Source organism: Pelodiscus sinensis, chromosome 6 (genome assembly GCF_052426305.1).
Source record: "Pelodiscus sinensis isolate ZL-2025 chromosome 6, ASM5242630v1, whole genome shotgun sequence".
Lineage (NCBI taxonomy): Eukaryota > Metazoa > Chordata > Testudines > Trionychidae > Pelodiscus > Pelodiscus sinensis.
The window spans coordinates 10,438,338-10,451,197 of NC_143057.1; the positions used below are offsets into that span (position 1 = coordinate 10,438,338).

General features: G+C 47.4%; 1 long non-coding RNA gene across 1 annotated transcript in view; it reads right to left on the reverse strand.

Moving 5' to 3' along the window:
* Positions 1-8,696, reverse strand: part of LOC106732795 (uncharacterized) — a 65,939-nt gene extending 57,243 nt beyond the window's left edge. The window contains exon 1 of the long non-coding RNA XR_012904595.2: positions 7,622-8,696. This is a non-coding gene — a long non-coding RNA (uncharacterized LOC106732795). The remainder of the gene's footprint in view (positions 1-7,621) is intronic.
* Positions 8,697-12,860: the final 4,164 nt, after the last annotated feature.

Here is a 12,860-nt window from a genome sequence, read left to right on the forward strand (position 1 = left end):
CTACTCCCTGAGGAGATGTGGATACACTAGTTCAAATTGGATACTCCAGAGACCAACAGACCAAGGAAGTACTTTGGGATAAAAGCCTGGGATTTAAGCTGACTCAGGGCCTTCTTCCTGATCCAGCAGACAGACAGACAGACCCCCTGGTCCACAGGTGGTAGTTTGGTCTACTGAGGCTCTTCCTCTCCTGCGTTGTTTCTCTTCCCTTCCCCCCCCCCCCCCGCCCCCAAAAGCCTGGAAGCTTACCCTGAACAGCAGCTCTGATTAACTTGTGACCACCAGAAAGGCCCTACTGTGGGATGCTGAAAACTTGTTTATTGGGGAGATGAAAGGCAGAGCCTCACACTCACACAGTCTCAGTGCCTACGGTAAGAACTCTGCGCTGGTCATGCTTTCTGCACACAATGTCCCATGGATGGAAAAGATGAGAGAGAACATTAATCAGGAGCAGTTCAACAAGAGGCTGAGCAGGTGCGGCATGACCGTGGGGTGTGCTTTTGACCATCTGAAGGCCCGCAGGCAACGTCTGTACAGCAAGCTGGACCTGGCCAATGACAACATCGCTATGCTTATAGCTACTTGTTGTCCCCTCCGTGATATTTGAAAGGAAGGATGAAAGCTTCACCCAGGGCTGGATCGCTGATGCTCAGTGCCTGGAAGCGGAGTTTGAACAGCCTGCGACCAGGGCTATTAGAAGAGCACAGCGAGAGGCCATAAGGATCAGAAAAGTCCTTGAGCCAGCAATTTGACACTGAAAGCCAGTTATATTTGTTGCCAAGCACAGTAGTGCAGTGGCTGCAATGCTGGGGGGAGAGGGGGGAAGGGGAGTGGTTTGATTGGTTCCTATGAAGCAATTGGTACAAGAGTCCCTGTTGCTTTGCAGGGTGTGCTTGCTTGTTTTCATGTATTAGAATAAGGATTGCTTCCCAACCCAAGGATTTTATATATTAAAAACAACAAATGTAGCATTCCCCCGACCCACATGGCACATCTGCATTTTGTGGGGGAGGGTGGAGACGGAAGGAAGGAGGCGAGATCCTGGCACATTTACAGGTTTTTCGGTGTCCAGGTAGCGTACGCAGCCCTGCCGTCGGAAGTGCAATTTGTGTACCTTTTTCTGAAAAAAACGTTGTAGTGTAGACATAGGCTCGGTCATCTGATTTTTCTCTCTCTGGCTTTTAACCAACCAACCAAACTCCTTCCAGTCACAGAAGCTCAGCAAGTGTAAACTTACTAGTTATCTTAGAAGCCACACAAACCCCCGACATGAAGAGAGGCTGCAGCTTTTCTGGAGGTGTTTCCACTCCCCACCCCAAGTTATTTTTCTGAAAGCCCTAAATTGGACATGCTGTGGGAACAAGTTAACAGATTACTCAGCCTGCAGCTCATGGTGAATGAGCCCCTAAGTAGGTTTCTCTGAAGGACAAGGAAAAATAGCGAGATGCAGACTGAGTAGGGTGACCAGCTGTCTCTATTTTATAGAGACAGTCTTGATATTTGGGGCTTCTTAAATGGCTACCTATTACCAAGGATGAAAAATTGAGATGGGGGTGATTAATCTGTTCACCCTAAAAGGGTGACTGGGCCCCCAAGAATTCATTAAGCATGAGGCTAAAACTGAAGGTCACACTGAATTCTACATTTCTTCGTTGCTCACTATGCTTAAATGAAATTTGGCTGGGAAGGGAGACGCCTTTGGTTTTCAAGCTTCTGCCTCCATATTGCCTACAGTACTTATTCATCCCCACAGTACTGGATTTCTTCATGATCTTGAATACATTTATCACCACAACATACCAGTAAGGTGGAGAAATGCAGATGGGGAACCTGAGGCACAGATTAACTGACTTGCCTAAATCCACACAGGAACACACACAGTAGAGCACAGAATTAAACGTGTTATCTTGCAAATCCCAATCTAGCCCCTACGGCCAGGATCCTCCTTCTCTGGGGTCATCCTCAAAGCTGCATCAAAAACATGTATAAATAACGCCCCTCCCAAATGCTTTTCTCCCTTTCCCATTTGACATGAAGCCCCATCTGGCCACATTTGCATGATGCTACAGAGCCCCCGCCAGTTCTAAGAGTTCTACTGCTCATACGGTACGTCTAAACTACATGGCTCCGTCGACGGAGCCATGTAGATTTCTTGTTTTGGCAAAGGCAAATGAAGCCGCGATTTAAATGATCGTGGCTTCATTTACATTTACATGGCTGCCGCGCTGAGCCGACAAACAGCTGATCAGCTGTTTGTCCGCTCAGCGCGCTAGTCTGGACGCTCCCCTGCCAGCATCAAAGCCCTTTGTCGGCAGCCCCGGTAAACCTCATCCCACGAGGAATAATGGGGCTGCCGACAAAGGGCTTTGATGTCGGCAGGGGAGCGTCCAGACTAGCGCGCTGAGCGGACAAACAGCTGATCAGCTGTTTGTCGGCTCAGCGCGGCAGCCATGTAAATGTAAATGAAGCCGCGATCATTTAAATCGCGGCTTCATTTGCCTTTGCCTATGTGTCTAATCTGCATGTAGTCTAGACACAGCCTTAGAGGAGTCACCATGGCACAGAACCCATTTGCCATGGGATGGAGGCCCAGGTGGTGAGCTCCTCTCGTCTCACTGGGGATGCTCAGCAACTTGCAGGATGAGGCCCGCCCTGCATAAGTAGCCTCTCCCTTGGGAGTTCCATGGAGCAAACACCCCTAGGGGCGTGGCACCATGCCCCCGGTCTAGTGATATTAATATGGGGTAACTAAGATATATTTTATTTAAGATCGATCACGTGAGATATCATCGCAAAGGTTGTGATTTACTGAATTGATTATATATTCTGTGGCAGGGGTGGGCAAGAGGCAGGCTGGATTAAGCCCATGGAGGCTCAAGTGGGTTTATCCAGCCCATAGACGCCCTGCTGCTCCCCTGCCCCTTAGGCCAATCAGAGCCTGGGGGGTAGAGGGAACTGCCAGCTGTTCAGAACAGCTGGTAGTTCTTTCTGGGAGGGGTAGTCAGGGGAAAGACTTCACATGATCCCCCACCCCCTGGCAGTGCCGGATGGAGGCATGGGCGAGCTGGGCAGCTGCCTAGGGTGCCAACCGATGAGGGGCGCCTGATGGCAGCTGTAAGGGGCACACGGCATCCCTTATAGCTGCCATCAGGTGCTGCGTGCCTGGCTCCCACAGCACCGCCCCCCCCCCCCCATCCCCAGGGCACTGGCCAGCTACGCCCTGCCCCCCACGACCGCGGGACCCTGCATGGCCGGGCGTGTGCGCCAGCAGCGATGGCCGGGCTGGGCTGCGCTTGCACCGTGCACCCTAGGGATGGGCCCCGGGCTGCACGCCAGCGGCCGTAGCCGGGCCGCGCATGCACCGTGCGCCCCGGGGTGGGCCTGCGCATGTTAGGGGGGCAGGCCTGCTCTCCCACGGGTGGGCCCACACATGCGCCGTGTGCCTGGGGGCGGCACCGCGCGCCCGGGACACCAGAATACCTCGGGCCGGCCCTACCCTCTGGCCAGTCAGGGTCTGCAGGTGGGGGAAGCACAGAAGTGTCTGACTCTGCCCCAGACCCACCCCGTCCCCCTGGCGCCACTTCAAAATGTCCAAAGTGGCCCCCCTTCTAAAATTATTGCCTGCCCCATATCTGCGAGCATGTTTTATTTCTGTATCTGATGTTGAGAATGACTGACCATGTACCAGAACAGGCAGAAGGGGGAACTGAAGGCTACTCTCTTTCAGCGAGCCCTTCAATACCATCTGGGGCTCCTGCAGCTACTGTTTACAGTGTAAAGGTAGCAGCTTGGGGCCCAGCAATTTTTTTTTAAAGGGTCCAAGGCAGCTGCTTCCCCTTCTCCCCTCCCCAAATCAGCAGGCTTGTTTTGTACCAATTACAAAAGTTTTTATGCCTGGAGAGTGCCCCCCAGACAAAAGCGCAACCAGTCTGGCTGGTTGGTTAGTGAACCATTAGGGAAGATCAAGAGGTCTTTAAAGATGCTAGTCTCCCACCTTTCTCAGAAGCTTCTTGGGAAGCTACAACCAACCTCAGACTCCTGGCTGCCTTGACACTGCACAGTCATGTGATCATGTCACCGGCTACTGGACTCTATCTTGGGCTACTTGTACTTTCCCTCCCCCTGCCAGTGGGAATCAAACCAGAAAACGAAGGATTCTGAGCGAATGCTGAGGTATGAGATCAGCAGGGTGGGTTCTTTTCCTCACTGAAATCGGCACCCAAGACTGAAACTGTGGACGAAAGGACTTATCCCAGGCTGGGAGAGAGGTCTGCCCTGTGAAATAAGCTTGGTTCTTGTGGGCTTTTCTTTTTGTGCTTTAAGTTAGCAGTGAGCGAATAGGCACGGACTCCGTGGGTGTTCTGGGGCAGGTGCACCACAGGGGAAAGTTAGCTAGTGCTCAGCATGCACCAGCTGTAAAGCTCCCCTTCTGCCACCCCTCTCCCCCCCTCCCCAATGCTCCAGAGGGAGGGAGAGGAGCAGGGATGCAGTGTGCTCAGAGGGGAGGTGGGGGAAGAGGCAGGAGTTGAGGGAAAGTTGGTGCCAATGAGCAAGTGTGTCTCACCATTGCTTCTCTGCCCAAGAGCCCTAAGCTGCTACATGACACATTACTTTAGCTGTAGAAAAAATGTGTAACTCCCATTCCATCAATGTCTACCAGATCTGTTATCATCAACCCTAGTGCTTTTCATCCCTAGATCTCAAAGTGTTTCATAAATCAGGTCAGTATTAACCCCATTTTACAGATGGAAAAACTGAGGTACAGGGAGGTAAAGCAACTTGCCTACCGTCAGCCAGCAGGCCAGTGGCCAAGTCACAAAAAGAACCTAGGTCTTCTGGTTCCCAAGCACAGAGAGAATAGTCCTGGTTCTACATTGCCTTGTACTTTCTCTCCCTCCCTCTGAGAAGTAGGCATACCACAATGGAGTAGGAGAGTGTTAACACTTTACACTGCTGTATAAGCGTGTTCCTATTCAGATACATGATGTGTAAGCAACCACGCAACAATTGGAGCATTTAAGAATCATGTGTAATATTTGTAGCTTTCTGCTTTTGCTTGCAGAAGAATGGAAGAATTTCCACAGACGAGTCTGCAAACAGAGGGGAGCTAAGACATTTGCATGCAAGATGCTAAGCATGGTGTTCTGCCCTTGTTCGGTTGGTTCCTCCATTGTAGCAGCTATCCACGTAGAAAACTCACCAGAATCAGCAAGGTTATCTACAGTGTGTTTTAATATATGGCTACAATGCCCTAATCCTTACACATTAGTCAGTAGATTGTCAGTGCTTTTCCGGAAATTCAAGGGGCCAGTGTAGACAGCTGGCAAGTTATTCTGGAAAAGCAGCTGATTTTCCGGAATAAGTGGCCAGTGTAGGCACAGCCTAGCAGTAATTAGTCCTTTATAATGTCAGCACATCAGTCACTGTGTCCATGCTGAATCCAAGCTTTCAGACACTATTCAGCTCTGTCCTTGGAAGCCAATTTTCCTATATTTTGAGATCTAGCTTCACCCAAAGCTAAACTAGGATGGACTTGAGAATGAAGTCTGACTTTATGTATGAATGTATTAGTAAAAAAGCAGCACCCAGGAAATGAAATAAGCTTCCTTAAAATAATGAGCCCAGAGGATTGAAACAGATTGCAGTTGCTTTGTTCACTTCCCTGTTTCTGACAAGGGCACAGTCTCAAAACCCTCGGGCATTTGCAAAGCTTCCAACAAAGGCACTAATCTAAGCTAAAGATCTTCTGTTCCCAAGTCTTTCCCGGCAAGGTATTACAAGCCACTTCCTGGGAGTTACTGAGCTTCCTCAACTCCCACTGATGTCTGTTAATGAAAAATAGAGCAATGAAAGCAATCGCCATCTCAAAAGTGGACAGAGGTCAGACCATGCCTGGAGAACTCCTGATTGACTGAAGTTAATGGCCTTCTGCTAGTCTTGTGTCACTAACCTCCTCAGCTTGTCAAAAACCTACCCAAGAAATTCCTTCTGCCTGCCTCACTGCTTTATTAATAATGAAAAGAAAATGGACTTGCCTAGAAAAACCACTGATTTAGTGCTGTACTAGCCAGCCTTTTGAACCTTCAGAGAAGTTCCCACAAAAATCTCTCCCTGCTAGCCTGTGCGAAACACCAAAAGCCTGGCTCTCTCACAGCCCCATTGCACTGCAACAGCAATGAGAAAAGGCCTTAAGGTAAAATTTTCCCCATTGGGATGTAGGCTTCTAAATCATTTGGGTATTTCTGAAAATTTTATTTTTACTCTAAATGGGAATCAAGCCCCCAAAACTGTTCCACAATGTATTCAATGTGGAACAGTCCAATGTATTCAAAAAGCAAAAGACTTGCTTTTCAAATATTTTCCAAGTCCCTGAAGTAGGGTCTCTGGTGGGGATGATTTAACTGTAGCCACAGGGAAGTCATCCCAATTTCTCTTTAAATTAGTTGTGAAATATAATAAGGGACTCATCTCCCTCTCACACTAGCTCAGTACCGGTCCCCTTTCTGCTTCCCTCCATCCCCTCCCTAAAGCCATGCATACAAAATAAGCAGTTTATGCAGATGTTTTGTCTTATCTCCGCGCTAAATTGCTAACCACTATTCCTGATTCTATCACCCAGTTAAGAGCATATTTAACAAGTTCATAATGGCTTACAAATGGGTGGTCTCCCCCCAGATACAGTGTAATCCATCAGACTAGACCTTCACTAACACAATGCATTGCCAAAGGACTATCAAGATCTATGCTGGGGTCTATCTGGAATTGCCAGCAGCTGTTTCCCCAAATATTATCAGCTTATCTGGAGGCTGGTGCAGTTGTTAGATTTTGTTTTTTTAAGCGTAACAACGGGGCAAGGTGGTTCTGGAGGATTTTAGGATTACCTGCAACTTTCTGATTGCTCCTGCTAGCAAACAAGGAGTGGAATAGAGCTGTCAGTTTACCAGGAAGTCGCTGGGAATGTAGAGATCCAGACTCAAAGTGAGAGCATTCAACTGCTCCATATGACAAGCTATTCATTAGCTAAAGGGCCATGATCCTTTTATGCTGTTTTAGACTCTGTTTCATGGGGGCTTTTACTAGTGTATCCATCAACACCTGGCCCAGCCTACAACATCAAGATCCATACTTTTGACTAAGATCAGATTGCTTGTCTTTGGTCATACAACATCCATCAGCCTGCCTGGCATTTACCTTTCCAAAAGGAATCTCTTGTTGCTAGTGATTCCACACAAGCTATTAAAACGCAGCTTTGTCTGACATACTGAGTAATCATTGTTACTTCCATCATAGTAACACCCAGGTGGACCAATACGCTACACACTGTGCAAACACACAGAAAGCACTTGCTATCTGACAACAGACCGGTACACATGCAGATCAAGTGGCTTGTCCAGGACTGGGCAGCAGAAGGGTTAGGAACAAAACACAGGTTGCTCTCTTAGCCACTGTCTCTTGAGTTCTTTTTCACCGTTACCCATTGCATACACAAAGGGATACTGACACACAGAGACATTCCAAAAGAGTAGGACAAAAGCCACAATTAGACTACAGTGTCTTTTAACCTTTTCCCATCTGTTTTGAAAGTGTCCTCTCATTGCAATGTGTGAGCTAGTCTACTCACCTGCTAGGCAGCCCCCTCACAGCCAGGCACGACAGCTCTCTTGCAACTCCAGTGCCTCCCTGCCAAAGGTCCATACAGCACCACGGGAGCCACTTCTTTTCCAGTGACTCAGTTCTGGCAAGGCCTCCCCACGGGGGTCACAACTGTCCAAACTCAGAGATGCCTTCAACACAGACAGCATTCCCTGGTAGCAGAGCTCTTCCTGAAGCTGTCTTCAGCAACCGCCTGCCGGGCTCAGTACCCTGGCCACTAGCTTGTCTGTAGGCCTCCTTCCTGGGGGGCAACATGGGAAACAACCCCCACCCTCAGCTCGGACTTCCTACCCAGTCTCTCAAATGCTCTCCCTTGCTTACTCAAGGCTCCCCCTGCCTGAGGCACTTTTCCCATCTCAGCTTAACCTCCGCTTAAACTAGACACAAATTCCCCTTTCTGTAGCCACCTTCTGCTCTCACCGGGGAAGGTGCCTGATTCTGCTCAGGTGAGCCTCATTCATAATCAGGTTGGCTCAGCTCAGACTCTTAACCCCTCTCCCCGCAAGCCCCTGCTCTCTTACACAACAGTTTTGTGTTTGAATTTAACCCTTTCCCTACAAAGGAATAATTACAGCGGGCTGCCTAGGATTTTCAAAACGGGGGGGGCCTAAATAAGGTCAGGGTCCCCATCCAGGGCTGGTTTGAGCAGCTCACACGAGCCCTGCCCTCTCCATGCACAAGGCAAGTGTCTCTGATTGCTTGAATCTTGCTTGCCCCTCACCCAAACCATGCTCCCCCCTCCTCCCTGCAGCCTGACATCACCACTCCACCCGCCCCTCACATGTTTATCCACACCACAGTTTTTTCACACAAGTGGGCACTGGTCCTGTTTGCTCAAGAAAATCTTACAGCCCTTTCTCTAATTTCTATGCCTGTTTGCTTGCTTGCAGGGTAATTGTGTGCTGCCTTCCCCCCTCCTGTTTCAATCCTCTGGCCTTGCTCTCTGGGCTTCCCTGTCACTCCATGAACATACAGCATCAGTAAGCGTCTGTGGAATATCTCTCACTGGCATAGTCACACTATAAGAGTCATGTGAGCTGCCTCTCCCATCAGAGTGTGAGAAACGCCATCCTAGGATACTCCCAGGCCTCAGGTTACTCAGAAGCTCATGTTACTGGCACGCTTGGATGATGCACAGGAAACGAAGGGACACACAATTCACTCCATCGGTCAACTTGAGGGGAATGATTCCACTGAGAGGGGCTGGCTGGGGTTTCCTCGACTTTGACCTACAATCACAAAATAGGCCTTCCCACTAACTTATCTCACATGCCCTGCACAGTTGAAACGCTGTTCAGCTTGGCACCAGTCCTCCTGCATGGTGCTGCAGGATTTCCCTGTCTCCTTTTGGGGCTCTTAGACACTAGTTGCCTGCCACTGTAAAAGCAAACGAATTTGTTTTCTTTTCTTATCTGCGAGCTCCATGAGCATTCAGGAGCCCTCCTTATAATAGTCAATGTGACAAGAAGTGAGGAAGGAGGTGTGAGCCTCACCTCAGAGTCTTTGGGTTCTGTGTCACAGTGTCAAGAACGTTACCAGGAAAGACAGTAGAGGAAGGTTATTCCCACAACTTTAGTCCTCAAAGGCTCCACACTAAAACAAGGATCCTACAGCCAGTTGAACAAATTGCTTCATTCATACCCTGGGAGGTGTGGAGCAGAGCTGCAGAAATGCTGTGGCCCTTTGGCGATATCAGACGGGGGTGCCCTCTCCAAGCATAACACTACATGAAGAGAGTTGTAAAGGGCTAATTAAACAAAGAGCGGGGCTCAGTTTTCCACCTATTGTGAAAAACTATTGCTCCTGCCACCCCTGTGTTGAAAAAGAACACATCCCATGACTAGGAGCGCTGAGAACAGCACGAACACTGCAGGGCATTGTTTTTCACCCTCAGGGACAGAGTTTTCCATTCCCAAACCGGACTTTCTGCTGCCGTGATGCAAAAGCCTGCTTCTGATCTCTGCTGTAAATCAAGCCTGCCTCCACTGAAGTCACTGTGGTAACAGGAGCATAAACTGGAGTAAATGACCTCAGAATCAAGTCCCCTGGCCACACACGGAGTCAAATATACTCTCCCACTTGCTGCCTCAGTGCCTCTCTCTGCTAGATCAAACAGTGCCCTTTTTCTGATGTTCCCCTGTGGCAGACGTTGGTGACTTATTTTCAGAATCACAGGACCGTGTATATTTTGAATGGGTAATACCACTATGGAATACATTACTCTGAGGAACACTCAATTTAATGGCAGCCAGCATGTGACTGTGTCCAAGTGGGGAAGAAGATGCCAAGATGGATAAGGATGGGCTGAGTGCCTGGAGTCAGGGGCATGTGAGGACAGACTAGAGAGGAGTCGCAGTATGATGGGGTGGACCAAATGCCACAACACAGCATTGATCTAGTTGCCCTCTTAAAATCCCTTCTAGTCCTAAATTTCAATGATTCTATCAAGCTGATGACTCCTCTAATCTTATAACTAATACAGTAGTCTCACTGTCTTCATTATTACATCTTGGTCTTTTTAAAATTTGTTAGAAGATTATGCAATAGTTAAAATTAAAGAGACACTGTTATCTAGTTATATTTTACTTAAACAGAGCCATATTTCAGGTTGGCTTTTTAATACATTCTTTAATATTAAATGAACTATTTTGACTATTTAAAAAAATTTCACTTCAGTATTTTTTTTTACTTGTCTCAGTGGACACTGGTATTGTTGACATTGCCATGAGCATTTTAAGGAACACAGTTATTGGCATAAAAATGCCAGTAGAGTGAGCAATGTCTAGATTGTGAGTTCTTTAGGGGAAGGACCATTTTTTTGTTCTATGATTGCGCAGCACCTAGCACAGAGGGGGCCCTAGTGCACAAGTGTGATTTCTAGGTGCTACCTCAGTACTAACAATAAATAAGCTATCTCTGCTGTGTGAATTGTCACTCTTACAGCATCTGCAGTTCAATGCGATGTAACGGTGCGCTGTGCTCAGCTTATTTTTCCACATGAACCGGTTTTCTAATTGTATTAATGAATCATTTTGATGATTCCAGAATTTGGTTCCTTTTAATTCCTGATGCAAATGTGATCCCCACCCCCGTTGCTTACTGTTTTTGATGTGTATGTGTGAAAGGACAAAAGGAATTTCACTGACGAAGCAACAGTAAAACAGGAAATTTAAATAGAACCTGCCCATGTATCTACCTACAAATTTAGCTATCTAAAACTGAATCTAAATTCACAATAGATGCAATCAGAGTTGTAATGCTTCATCAGTGCCACTCCACTCATGCCAACAAAGGTAGAGAGTAAAGTGGGCTCAGGTGTTTTTATCACTGTTATTACTATCAGCTGCAATGGAGCAGCACACAGAAGCCCTGGTTGAAATCAAGACCCATTATGCTAGGCACCATATAAACACAGAGTAAAATAATTCCCTTCCCAAGAGCTGGCCATCTAAATAGATAACATACAAAATTATCACCCCTCCCATGTAGGATAAGAAATGAGATACAGACATTAAATTACTTACTCAAAACTACAGCTGAAGTCTTGGTGGACCTAAACTCAGGTCCTCTAGGGTACATCTACACAACCGCGTTATTTCAAAATAACTGATATTATTCCATTACATAGCCATTATTTTGAAATTATATAGCCATTATTTTGAAATAATATCAAGCTGGAGGATTTGAAGAATCCCAAGCATTGTTACAGGCTGGGGATCGAATGGCTAAGTAGCAGTTTTGCAGAAAAGGACCTGGGGATTACAGTGGATGAGAAGCTGGATATGAGTCAACAGTGTGCCCTTGTAGCCAAGAAGGCTAAAGCATATTAGGATGCATTAGGAGGAGCATTGCCAGCAGATCCAGAGAAGTGATTATTCCCCTTTATTCGGCTCTGGTGAGACCACATCTGGGCTGTGTCTAGACTGGCCAGTTTTTCCGGAAAATCAGCCGCTTTTCCGGAAAAACTTGCCAGCTGTCTACACTGGCCGCTTGAATTTCCGCAAAAGCACTGACTTCCTACTGTAAGAAATCAGTGCTTTTTGCGGAAATACTATGCTGCTCCCGTTCGGGCAAAAGTCCCTTTTGCACAAAACTTTTGCGCAAAAGGACCAGTGTAGACAGCTCAGATTTGTTTTCCGCAAAAAAGCCCCGATCGCGAAAATGACAATCAGGGCTTTTTTGCGGAAAAGCGCATCTAGATTGGCCACAGACGCTTTTCCACAAAAAGTGCTTTTGCAGAAAAGTATCCATGCCAATCTAGACGCTCTGTACCGAAAATGCTTTTAACGGAAAACTTTTCCGTTAAAAGCATTTCTGGAAAATCATGCCAGTCTAGACGTAGCCCTGTAGTATTGTGTCCAGTTCTGGGCCCCCCACTATAGAAAGGATGTGGATGCACTGGAGAGGGTCTAGGGAGGGTGACCATAATGACTGGGGGACTGGAGCACATGATCTATGAGGAGAGACTGAGGGATTTGGGTTTGTTTAGTCTGCAGAAGAGAAGAGTGAGGGGGGGATTTGACAGCAGCCTTCAACTTCCTGAAGGGAGGTTCCAAAGAGGATGGAGACAGGCTGTTCACAGTAGTGAGGGATGGCAGAACAGGGAGCAATGGTCTCAAGTTGTGGTGGGGGAGGTCTAGGTTGGATATTAGGAAAAACTATTTCACTAGGAGGGTGGTGAAGCACAGGAATGGGTTACCTAGGGAAGTAGTGGAGTCTCCATCCCTAGAGGTTTTTAAATCTCGGCTTGACATAGTCTTGGCTGGGTTGATTTAGTTGGGATTGGTCCTGCCTTGGGCAGGTGGCTGGACTTGATGATCTTCTGAGGTCTCTTCCAGCTCTATGATTCTATGACTTCTTACTCCAACTCATGGTAACCCTCATTTCAAGAGGCGTAAGGGAAGTCGCAGGAAGAGTGTTCTTCCTTACACTTCCTGCTGTGTGGACAGTGCCAAAAGCCAAGTTAAGCTATTTCGACTTAAACTAAGCAGTTGATGTAGCTGAAGTTGCATAGCTTAATTCGACTTTAGCCCTGCTGTTTAAACATACCTCCAGAGTCAAGTCCAGGACCTTTCCAACAAAACTAATAACATTAGTTAGCTATAATCAAAGCAAAGAGCTTGGAAATAAAGCCATCCCTGTAGAAAATTTGCTGATTTGTTTCTGTGTGTATAAGAAAAGATCTCTCAGGGCATGTCTAAACTGCC